General features: G+C 32.0%; 1 pseudogene; it reads left to right on the top strand.

Moving 5' to 3' along the window:
* The window catches only part of LOC140919094 (uncharacterized), a 2,898-nt pseudogene extending 1,397 nt beyond the window's left edge, over positions 1-1,501 (top strand).
* Positions 1,502-12,441: the final 10,940 nt, after the last annotated feature.

Below are 12,441 nucleotides of genomic sequence, written 5' to 3' on the forward strand. Positions count from 1 at the left end.
CATATATCAGAAACTGATACTCAGTTTATATCAGAGTCGATTGAATAATCGATTATAGTTGTTTTGTTCAAAATGTGAGATCAAACAATCGATTACTCATTCGATTCATTTTACTAACATAATCGATTTGGCAATGGGCTAATTTCTCCCTGTAACTCAGACACTCAATCAAATCGATTTGCCAATCGACTGATTTCTCCCTGTAACTTAGACACTTAATCAAATCGATTTGCCAATCGACTGATTTCTCCCTGTAACTCAGATATTTAATTTCAATCGATGTGCCAATCGATTATGCAGTATGTTTCTGATAAATGATGAACTGATTCATTTATGCAATCGATTATCCAATCGATTTCCTTTAATCATAGAACACAGATCTGATAAAACCTATTTAAGTAATCGATTTTCTAATCAATTAACTCAGTGAAAACTTTGTTATGTGAATCAGAAAATCGATTAACCAATTAATTAGTAGAAAGCTTGTAACTTAAGAAAAGTATATCAATCGATTGTCCAATCGATATCTTTTAATCATAGAACACAGGTCTGATAAAAACATTTAAGTAATCGATTTGCTAATCGATTAACATAGTGAAAACTTGGTTCTATGAATCAGGAAATCGATTAGTCAATTGATTTACCAATTGATTGATTAACATACTTATTTTATGATTTCAGTTTTAATTGGAAAATATTAGATGTGTGAAATCATAATGATGAATCTAACTAATAAACACTAAGAACAATAGACACATTTACACATAATCTTCAAGCCTTGTATGATATGATCAATATTTGCTTGATTGCTTGAGATCCAAGATTTGTCCAAGTGTAGTGTTTGATTCTTTCCTGAAATGTATCTCAACTGAAACTATTAGATTAATCAGATAATGCATATACATTGTATGTTTGGAAGTTATATCAAAATCATAGTCAAGGAGGCATATATCTTACACTTTTCTCATTATCTATTTATTTTATGTCCAAAAATATTTATACGTCTTATTTATAGAGCGAATGAGAAATGTGACATACATGGTATTAGAATTTCACGGGGAGCCTTTACTGCTTCTCACTTATTTTTTGTAGACAAAATTCTCATATTTTGTAGGGCTACCCAAACTGATGCTACTTGCTTTAAGAATATTCTACATTTGTACCAATATGCTTCTAGCAATTCATCAATCTTGATAAGTTAGAGATCTCTTTTAGCGAAAATGTTCCTTTATACTAACAAACAAATTTCCAAAGATGGATTCCTTTTAAGGAGGTCGAGACTCCCTCCAAATACCTTGGTTTGCCTTTCTTTGTAGGGAGATCTAAATAACAAGTTTTCGACTTTGTCAAGGATCGAGTTTGGAAGAAGCTAAAAGGTTGGAAAAATAAGTTCCTCTCCTCGAAAGGAAAATATGCGTTCATCAAATTTGTTGTCCAATTTTTCCCTACTTACATCACGATTTGTTTCCTCGTACTTGGCAACTTATCTGATAAAATATAATCAATGATTAAACACTTTTGGTGGGGCTACTCGCAAGGTGACAAAAAGAAAATACATTGGATAAATTGGGACATGTGTTGTAAGCCAAAATTTGAAGGGGACGTCGACATCAAAAGCTTTCAATCTTACCCTTTTGGCCAAGCAAGGGTGGACGACTCTTGCTAATTTAGAGTCCATGATGAGTAGGGTCATTACGCGTATTTTTTGTAGGGTATCATTCTAAAGGCTAGTTTAGGGCGTCACCCTAGTTTTACTTGACGTAATATCCATAAAGCTCTTTGGAGAGTTGCAACAGGTCACTTGACCAATATTTGGGATGACAATTGACTGCCACTTCAAAAGGGTTACAAAGCTTGGTCCATTAAACCTTTGAACACTAATTTAACTCACGTTTCTCAATTAATTTTGCAAGACCTTAGCGAGTGGGACTCTTAGGTTGTAGATGTCACCTTCCTCCCATTTGAGCCAACTCAGATCCTATAACTACCCTTTCCAGCTTCGTGTCAACATGATCAAATCATTTGGGGCCCTCATAACAAATGAATTTTTTGGTTAAAATTGCATACCATTCTATCAAAAAGTTGGAAAATTTAAAGCCCCAACTCTTCTTTAGGTGATGTCAATTCAACTGTTTGGAAAAAACTTTGGAACCCCCAAACTATTCCAAAACACATTTATCTAGCATGGAAGCTTTTCCATAATGTGCTTATAGTTAAAATGAGCCTCATCAAGAGAGGTATATTGACAAACCTTTTTTTTCCCAAACACAACTCAGTTGAGGAAGACATCAATCATGTCTGTTGCAGATGCCTATGACTCAACACGTTTGGTTCTATTCCTTTTTGGACATCAAGTTTGAGAACTCATCATTTCCTTTCATTTCCTTGTTAAACAATGTTATTTCAACGACATAACCTTGTAAGAACCAAGTTGGTTTGAAGAATAATGACCTTTAATTGTTTTGATGATTACAAAAATTATTTTGTGGGAATAATTTATTGCAGTAATAAATTTATTTAAGTGTGGAAAGTCTTGTCATATTCTTTAAAGTAAACATTCAGACACCATTTGCTCATCATAGTAGACTTATCCTATGACTGAAGAAGCACATGATATCCTTTGATAGTGTCATCCTCAGGTCTTCCTGGCATTTCTATCAAAATACGTTGAATCAATTATAAAGACGAATTTTAACAAGTTTTTAATGTTGATTCAAGATCTCTGAAGATTTTATTTGAGTTATTATTTCACATGGTGATTTCTTGCAGTCACACCAACAATCATAAACACTAATGGACTCAAAGCTTCTCTATAAAAGAATTTATGATCTTCACTAAGACATATCCTTAGATATCTTCTTAATTAATTCAACGTAACTTTAATTGAGAAGATAGATCTCAAAGGAGGTCACTATTAGAGGATGTCACATACTTTTTTAGTCAAAAGATAAGTCCATCCTTGATGAGTAGAGGATGTTGGATTGTTGACTTCTTATCAGAGCGTTGATTGTATTAGAGTGTTGACTTGAAACATTAATCAAACAATCAACAGGTTTACTAGGGTGTTGACTTGTAATGGGATTCAGTTGAGGCGTAGTGAGAGCGTGACTAATAGAGTCAGAAACAACTTCAACAAATTATTTAGAGTCACTGTGAACTTGTGTAGTATATTTTCTTTGTTCTTTAGATGATCTAACTTGTAGCATAATGTTGACTTTATTAGAGGCTTTATTTAGATCTTTCATCTTTTGACCTATAAGTTAGAGGATCAACGATGATCTTTGGTCAAAGGAAAATAATCATTTTAGATTTCTTTTTCTTTGTTTTTAAAGGACAGCCGTTGACTTGTATTTCTTTTGTCTTTAACATTTTGACTCGGATTAAAGATTATCACATGCTTATTGTAATACTTATTATTGCATATATTATGTTGAACCAAGTTGGTCTCAAGAACAATTTCTTTTTGTGGTGTTGATGTTAACAAATGTATTTTGTGAGAAACATTTATTGCACTAATGGCTTCATTAAGCGTGCAAGAATTAGAACATGAAATCAGAAGAAACAAGATCTGAAAAAAGATGTTAGAAGAAAAAACCAGAAGCCGTAAATCAGAAGAAGATATCAAAGGAAGCAAAGTCAAACACAATCAACACACATGTTGTTGTGTGGGCGCATCTACCTTTAAAGATTTATTTATGAAGATTATGTGTGTCTACCTCTGAAGTGCGTTTCTGGTTAGCATTCCTCGGATGAGTCTGCACCTGAAGATCCAGTATGCCTTTGAAGATTCAGCGTGCCTCTAGAGATTATGTGCATATGGAGTTTATATGCCTCTAGAGTTTTTGTGTCTCTAATGAACAATATCTTTAACATGCCTCTGAAGTCTACTTTCATCATGCCTCTAAAGTTCAAAGTTATTGTTCAAGTATGCCTCTGAAGCTCATGTTCCGTTGGCTCTAATAATTACAACATGTTATAGAATGCTGCCTTTGATAAGCAGCCTCTGAAGTTGCATTCCTCTGATAATGCAACAAAGCTGAAATTGCCCATGCTACTAATTCTAAGTCACACAGTTTTGCATTTGACATAATTATTCAAGCAACACAACATTTGATTTCAACAATCAAATCAATGATTCTGAAAGAGAAAGTCAACTAATCTTATAGAAAGTCAATGACTCTGATAATTTATCAAAATACTGAAAAGAACTTAGCCGTATCAGAAATTCTGAAGGTCCAAGAACAAGCCATGTTTTGTTCCCACCCCAAATCCTACCATGCAAATGAAGGAAGACTCAAATGGATAATTTTCAAACGCAGTATGAAGAAAACATGCACAACATCATTCTAGAAGAATTGCTCAAATTTAAAAATAATAAAATTGCCTAATGGTGATATTATCAATATGAATTATAATTGGTGAAAATAATTATTGACATGTTGCACTCTCAGATACGATTCATAATTCACAAGGGACGAAATTAAAATCCTAATGTATTATAGAAAAAGTGATCAAGTCTGAAGAAGAAATTTACGAACTATGAAATCCAAAAAATAAACAAAGTTATTCAGAAAACTTCAAGAGCTCAATTTTTATAAGTATTATGAATTTAAGGTTTTAAGTTCTAAAATGTCACTCATTCAAATTAAATATTCTAAGTGTTGTAGTATGGGAAAATTATTATATCAAATCTTCTTAGTAGAAGCAAAACCAAACCAGTTTCCAACTCTTTGTAACCGAGCCCCATTGTGGCTTTAGTGTGCCTCAAGCAATATGTGGATCTTCGGTCGTGTTGAAAAGAATTAACTTGTAGGGTCAAGGTGTAGGTTTCCTATGAAGCTGCAAACACGAGAAATAGATTGAATTGTGTTTTCCAAAGTTGATTTTTTTTTGCTAATTCGATGAATGTTGGTTGGTTTTTATGAATTACTTAGATAAGAAGCAATCAGATTCAGAAGAAGCAAATAATGAAAGCATAAATAATTTGACGCATAGATTTATCCTGATTCACCATTAACTCGGCTTCATCTAGTCCCCCCATTCAGAAGTGTTTAATCCACTAATTAAAATACCTTGAATTACAAAACACCTGATTCTCCAAGCTAGTCTTCCCAGACAGTCTAACAACCTCATACTTTTGAGCAACTAACCACCTTGACCCTACAACACAAGTCTTCACCTAACAACTTGACAATCTCAAATTAAAGAATGAACTAAACCACTATCGGGTTGGAAACAAAATATTGCAACTTTAAGTGTTTGCTTCTAACAAAGCTGATCATAATAATAACTCTCACACTCTAAGAAAAGAACACTCATAAAATATTTCTAACTTAGAAATATTTTTAACTTGAACACTCAGTTCTTCTTCCACCAGATTCAGTTTTCTTCTGTTTTGTAGGTCTTGGAACATAGACCTTTTTCCCTTCATATATTGCAAGCATCCATTGACCAGACACCATGACTAGTGTTTCAATTTGGTTGCTTGAAATATCTACATCATAAACAACTTTATCCTTTACTACACAAATCTAGTTGGGTCTTGGTTTGTTAGTTCTTAAAGGTTTTTTTTATTTATTTATCTTTCCACGTGGTTAGCATAGGACAAGATATTTTAGTGTGAACTTTCGTATATCAAATAAAAAATCATTTATAGTAGTAATTAAATCAGATCGAGTAAAATTAAAGAATACCTTAATTTCTTCATCTATTGATTCACTAAATCAAGACATGTTGAACCCTTGGATCTTTCCTCAAACACTGTTAAGTGCTCAACCTTAAGACCATACTCTAATACCAATTGAATGCACAAACACGAGAAAAGGGGGGGAGGGGGGGTTGAATTGTGTTTGCCAAAGTTGCAAACTTTTTGCTAATTTGATGAAGGTTGATTGGTTTTTGTGAATTACGTAGATAAGAAACGATCAATTCAGAAGCAACAAACAATGAAATCCTAAATAATTTGACACATAGATCTATCTTGGTTCACCGTTAACTTGGCTACATCCAGTCCCCTAATTCAAAAGGCTTTAATCCAATAATTCAAATACCTTGAATTACAAGGCACTTAATCCTCCAACCTAGTCTTCCCAAACAGTCTGAAAACCTCATACTTTTGAGGAACTAATCACCTTGGCCCTACAAGCCAAGTCTTCTCCTAACAACCTGATAATCCCATATTGAATAAGGAACTAAACCACTATCGGGTTGGATACAAAAGATTGGAACTTTAAGTGTTCGCTTCTAACAAAGCTGATAAGAAAAGAACACTTAGAAAATATTTCTAACTTGAACAAGTTTTTCTGTCTTTGAACTCCAATATGAATTTGAAATTTTGAGCTTGTGAGTTTTTCTACTCTTTTCTGATTTTCGATGATCTTCTTCAACCTTGAGTGTCTATTTATAGTTAAAATTATGGCTTAAATTTAATCCTTATTCAATTATGAATTGTATCTTGTTCATATTGAGTTTGTAAATTCTTCAGATTGATTATCTTCCTATTTTGTTTAGATTGAGTTTGTAAACTCTTCAGATTGATTGTGTTTGTATTTTGTTCAGATTGCGTTTGTAAATTCTTCAAGTTGACTATGTTCATATTTTGTTGTAGATAAATCTTGATCAAATCTTAACCATATCTTATTTTTAAGTTGGTTAAAAAATTTCTTCAATTATAAATATGAATTGAATCTTATTTTAGATTTTCATCAATTATAAATTTGAATTAAATATTATTTTAGAGTTTCTTCAATTATAAATCTGAATCAAATCTTATTTTAAATTTTCTTAAATTATAAATTTGAATAAAATCTTATTTTAGATTTTTTTCAATTATAATTTCTAATCAAATCTTATTTTAGATTTTCTTCAAAAACATGAATCTTCTTTCATAATATTTGAAGTTGAATATATTGTTCTCATAAAATACTTTTGTTAGCATCAAAACTCTAAATGTAAAATCAACTCGGTTCTAACAACCTCTAACAATTTGTAGGTTTTAGATTGTGTAGAGAAGATTTGACTTGTAGGATCAAGGTGTGGTTTGCCTTAAAAACTCTGTAGATTCAAGTTGTTTTGAGAAGACTGACATGTAGAGTTTGGTGTTGTTGTAATTAAGGTTTGAATTAGTGTATAAATCCTTCTGTGTGAGGGGACTTGAAGTAGCTACTAAGTTGGCGGTAAATCAGAGATAAAATTCATTGTGTTGATTTTATTTATGCATTATTTTTTTTTATGCCATGGATTTTCAAATTATGTTAAGTCAGCAAACGAGAATGATAAGCTAGAATTTATCTATTTTTATAACTTTATTTGATAGGTTAAGTTGGTGTTTTTAATTCGATTTTAGTTCTTTTTTACTACCTTTTTGTTTTGTTTTGATTGCAAGGAAAAATGAAGATTTTTGGAGCAAAAGAGCCTTGAAGTCAAGTGGTGCATCGTGATCAAGAAAATGAAAGAAACACAAGTTCCAACAAACATTACTGCCTCACCATAATAGTCATTACAACCATAATAGATGAACGAAAAAAAAAAAAAAAATAAGAATTTGTCAATTCAAGTCAATAAGGATTATTGCCTGATAGTAATGACCATTATGGCCATAATCTGTTCATTTTCTGTTGCTGCATCTATTACTGTCTGACAGTAATGACCATTATGGTCATAATCTGTTGATCTTCTGCAGCTACATCTATTACTGCATGACAGTAATGGCCATAAATGACTCATTTTCTATTGAACCGTTTTCCTTCTATCAAATTCTGATGGTTTCTTGTAATTAAAGCTCATGAAATCACCTAGGACTATAAAAATAACCAAAATACTTAGTTTTAGGGACACATATACTCCTACAGACAATCTCTTACTACTCTTTCTTTTGATCTTGTATTTCTCTTAGAAAATTTCTAGTTTCAATAATATTCAGTTTTCTATTTTGTTTTGTTATTTTTTTATTCTGTTATTTTATTTTTCCAATGTTTTTATATTTAAGCTTTGATTCTACTATGATCATATGTGAGTAGATATTCCTTCTCTTGGGATTGTAGGATTTTTAATGTTGGATCTCTAACAATTTATATTTCTTTTTGTCATGGGTGTTGATATTTTAATCCAATCTTAGTAAGAATCATATTCATATTTAGATATTAAATAATATACGGAAATGTAGATTTGATATTTGACCCATAAGATTGGACAAGAGAATGAGATCATGAAAATAGATTTTGGTTCTTTTGAAATCATGAAAGATATATTCTCTTAAAGGATTTTGCTAATACATCAATCATGAAAATAAGTTGGTTATTAGTTTAAAACACACTTTTGTTCTTTGAAAGAAAGCATTAGTTACAATTATATATCTGATTTATAAGAGTTTAACCCCCATAACTCATAGAAGGTTAATTTTATTGTATCCATCATTGTGAAAACTACAATCCCAAGACTTTATTTTTATTGTTAATTTTAAACCAAAAATCATTATCAACATTTACTGTTTTAGCTCATCATCAAAGTAAAGAGACACTAGTATTCATAACAAAGTCCTCGTGACTAAACTTGTTTTATAAGTTGAATATTTCGATAAAGAACAATTTTATGTAAAGCAATCGAAGTATCTTTCATAAATGGTGAAACACAATTCAAACCTCCATTTTCTTGTATTTTTCAGCACCTTTAATTGGTATCAGAGTCCAGTCTCTTGATTGAGCATTTTATCATGTAAGAGTAAAGATCCTTTACTGCTATAAATACTAGTGAAATGGTTTGAATTAATGTATGTTTTTAGATCCATCCTATTTTCTCTTTCTTAAATATTATTTTTAATTTCTTTCAAAACCTAGATTGACAAAGACCAATTTGCAAATACTGTAATTGTTATCTAAAAAGTAGATAAAACACTTTAGCATAACGTCTATTTCTCAAATGTCAATTTCATCTCGTTTCCAAAGTTTCTTTTGAAGGTATTATATCTGCTTAAGGGCAAGGGTATTTATGTTAAAGTTTTTCTTATACAAACCACCATTCACTGACATTTTGAATAGTAAAACATAATCTTTGTATTGAGATAAGTGAATACTCAAAGAGAATAAATAGACATGAAAAATGATTTTTACTATGTCTTTTGAAACAAAGTCAACATCTCAAAGTCATATTTATATGAGAGATATTATCTTAGTTTAAAATTATATAAAGAAATACTTCATTGTGTGGGTAGTTTTTTTTTTTTTTTGAACAATAAATTGAAACTTTTTGTATCTCTTCTTCTAAGATATGTTTATATATGTTATGAATATTCTACTCGGCTTCTGGTTGTGTCTCTTAAGACTCTTCAATGAAACATTGGACAAAAATCGTATGCTTCTATAAGGCACAATGAGTTAATCAGTGAGAATAGTCAATGTGCTAATAAAGTAGTATTAGTGGATGCAACAAAATTTTCAGTGCAAAGTAAAAGAAACATTATAATATGTTTCAACAATTAATCTAACCAGTCAGGAATAAGTTTTCTACAAACTTCAATGATATTGGATATATGTTCAAATATGCAGCTAAGCCTTTAGAAAAAATGGTTAGTAATACAACCTCTCACTGAACACCATATTTTTGGAAGGTTGAGTGGCAACAAATCAAAAATATTCATCAGAACAAAGGTTGGAGGATACACTCGAGCATCCTTGCATAAAATCAAGACAAAACCAACATTTCTTAAAAAGGTTAGATCAAACAGAATCAATCATCTAATCATTATGCTCTAGGAAAAAGCAAACATAGGTTCAATGTGGGAGTAAGTTGAAAATTCATTCTTTTGATGGAACAAATATCTTCATATGATGTGATCTTTAGATGACATATTTGAAATAATTATGAAATAATTATGAAACAAGATCATCCACAATGAAACTTGAACTACAAAGCCTAAAATACCAATAAAGAAGCAAAACCCTTTTATGGAAGTCCATAATCTTGCTAGTGAAAAAGAGTTTTTAGCTACAATCCTCTAGTTGATATTTTGATGATAACAAAAACAAACAAATAAAGAAAAATTATTCCCTAACTATATTTACTCAGTGTGCAAATTAAGTTAGACGACAGAGATTTATATTAATGACTATCTATTTTAAGGTAGCATAAATTACAAGTAAATTAGAGATAATAATCTAATTGTTTCTAAACACAAATAATATGATCACCTAATAAGCAAGTAACTATGTCTAATAATAGAGAAAGTCGCAATATAGCAATAAGATGTATTGTGATATGTAGTTCAAGTCAAAGCGTTATAAGTATGTGTTTTGATATAAGCTAGATCCCCTAATGAACATGCTCTCAAACGCGCCTCTAGTGAATCCTTTAATACAAGCAACAATCTGAATGTTGTGCCTCTTATAAGCGTGTCAAAGACCTTGTGCCTCTAGTCAACGCTCTCGAAAGTAAAAGATCTGAAAGTCAATGCTTTGGAAAATCAAAGATCTGAGTAGTCAACACTATAAAGAAGACAAATTGGTTTATCCTCTGGTCAACATCTTGAATCTGTTAAACTGTCTGAAAGTCTATGTAGCATACTCTAAGACATGCCCTCTTAAAACTTAAGATGTGCATAATCAATCATGAAGATATATATCATTACATATTAAAGACTGAATTGCCTTAAATGGTGATTAAAGATCTCCAACAGTTATATTCTCAACCGACACTTCTTTTATCTATTTAAGAAAAACCCGTTCAGTCAATAGTGGGTTTGAGATAAAGAATGAAAATGACAATGTGTAAAGAAGAAATTCTAAAAAATCCAAGAACACATCAAAATAAAATTATGAGTGAGAAATCCTTTCAATAAAGAGTTATTATAATTAAAGCAAATCGGTCAAAGTGTTTTCACACACTTGTACTAATATAGGACTTGATATGTAATGTAACACCCCGTTTTTCAAAGCGAGGGTATATTTTTTTTTTTTCTAAAAGTAATTAAAAACGAACAAAGAAATAAATCAGGAAATGCTTTTGGATAAATAATTGAGTCATTATAATTTACAAGCAGCGGAAAAGTTTCTCCAATTACAAATCCAAAACATTTCTACATAAACGTCAAATGGTACATGGAACCCATTCAAAGATGATATAAAACTGATAATATTTGTATAAGTACAGTTTTCCAAAACTAAAATACTCCAAACCAAAAAGAAGGACCCCTAGTCCCTATACATCATCCTAATCTGATCATCCTACCAAAAACTATACACCCTGAGTAATCTCCACGCGCCCCGTGAGATCCTCCTAACACAACCGCAGTCAAGCATTCCCATCTCCATCCCTGTCCGTAGGGTACGAACCAGTAGGGCCGTCCTGACTCTCATCTGAGGGCAAAGCCCAGATTTCCACAATAGTGTAAAGGGTCACCAACCAGAAAATAACAGTTAACACATAGCAGTTAAGTTTTTGAATGCTCAAAACAACTTTTTAACTAAGCATGCATCTTAACAGGATTTTCAATGTGCGAAAAGTTCATACATTACATTGCCAATGAAAATGAAGGTAAAATGCAGTTCTCGATCTCCTAATTAACACATGATAAAACAAAACATGGATAGATTCATGAGCAATTAATCATACAACTAAAAATGAGGATTTTCACTGAGCCAATCGATTGGGCAATCGATTGGGGTGAAGATTTTTAATGAAAACAGAATCCTGGGCTGAATTCAATCGATTGGTAAATCGATTGATTGGTTCCTGAGCCCCTGGTTTCGAGCCAATCGATTTCCTAATCGATTTGGTGAGGGATTCTTAATGAAAACAGAATCCTGGGCTGAATTCAATCGATTGGTAAATCGATTGATTGGTTCCTGAGCCCCTGACTTAAGGCCTAATCGATTGGGCAATCGATTTCGAAAGGGATTTTAAAAAGGCTGATTTACAAAATCGATTGGCTAATCGATTTTGTTCATTTGGCCAAGCCCCTGTCTTCCATCCAATCGATTGGGAAATCGATTTCCCTGATCAGTTTTCCAAAAATTCATGAATTAACCTAAGTCATTCCTAATCAAGTCCACAACCTAACACTTAGCAATTCCTACGCGATTACTACGACACACGAAGGTTCGATAACCATCATACTCACACACAATAAACAACACATAACACTTAACACCTTCATCTCAGTTATCACGATAAATCAAAATTCGAATCACTCAATCATAAACTCAAATCAAACATGACTCGCGTGCCAGGCACCCTAATGCAATGCGTATATGCCAAAATGCATGGACTCGGAATTCCAAACCAAAACCCTCCTCGAAGGGCCGTAAATCATAATTGTACCGCCTATCGCAGGCCAAAGTACCAATTACCGAGGTGCCACCTATCACGGGTCAGCACGATTTACTAAAATGCGTAAATCATAAACGTACCACCTATCACGGGTCAGTACAGTTTACCGAGGTGTCACCT

The sequence above is a fragment of the Cicer arietinum genome, chromosome 8, assembly GCF_000331145.2.
Source record: "Cicer arietinum cultivar CDC Frontier isolate Library 1 chromosome 8, Cicar.CDCFrontier_v2.0, whole genome shotgun sequence".
Classification (NCBI taxonomy): Eukaryota; Viridiplantae; Streptophyta; class Magnoliopsida; order Fabales; family Fabaceae; genus Cicer; species Cicer arietinum.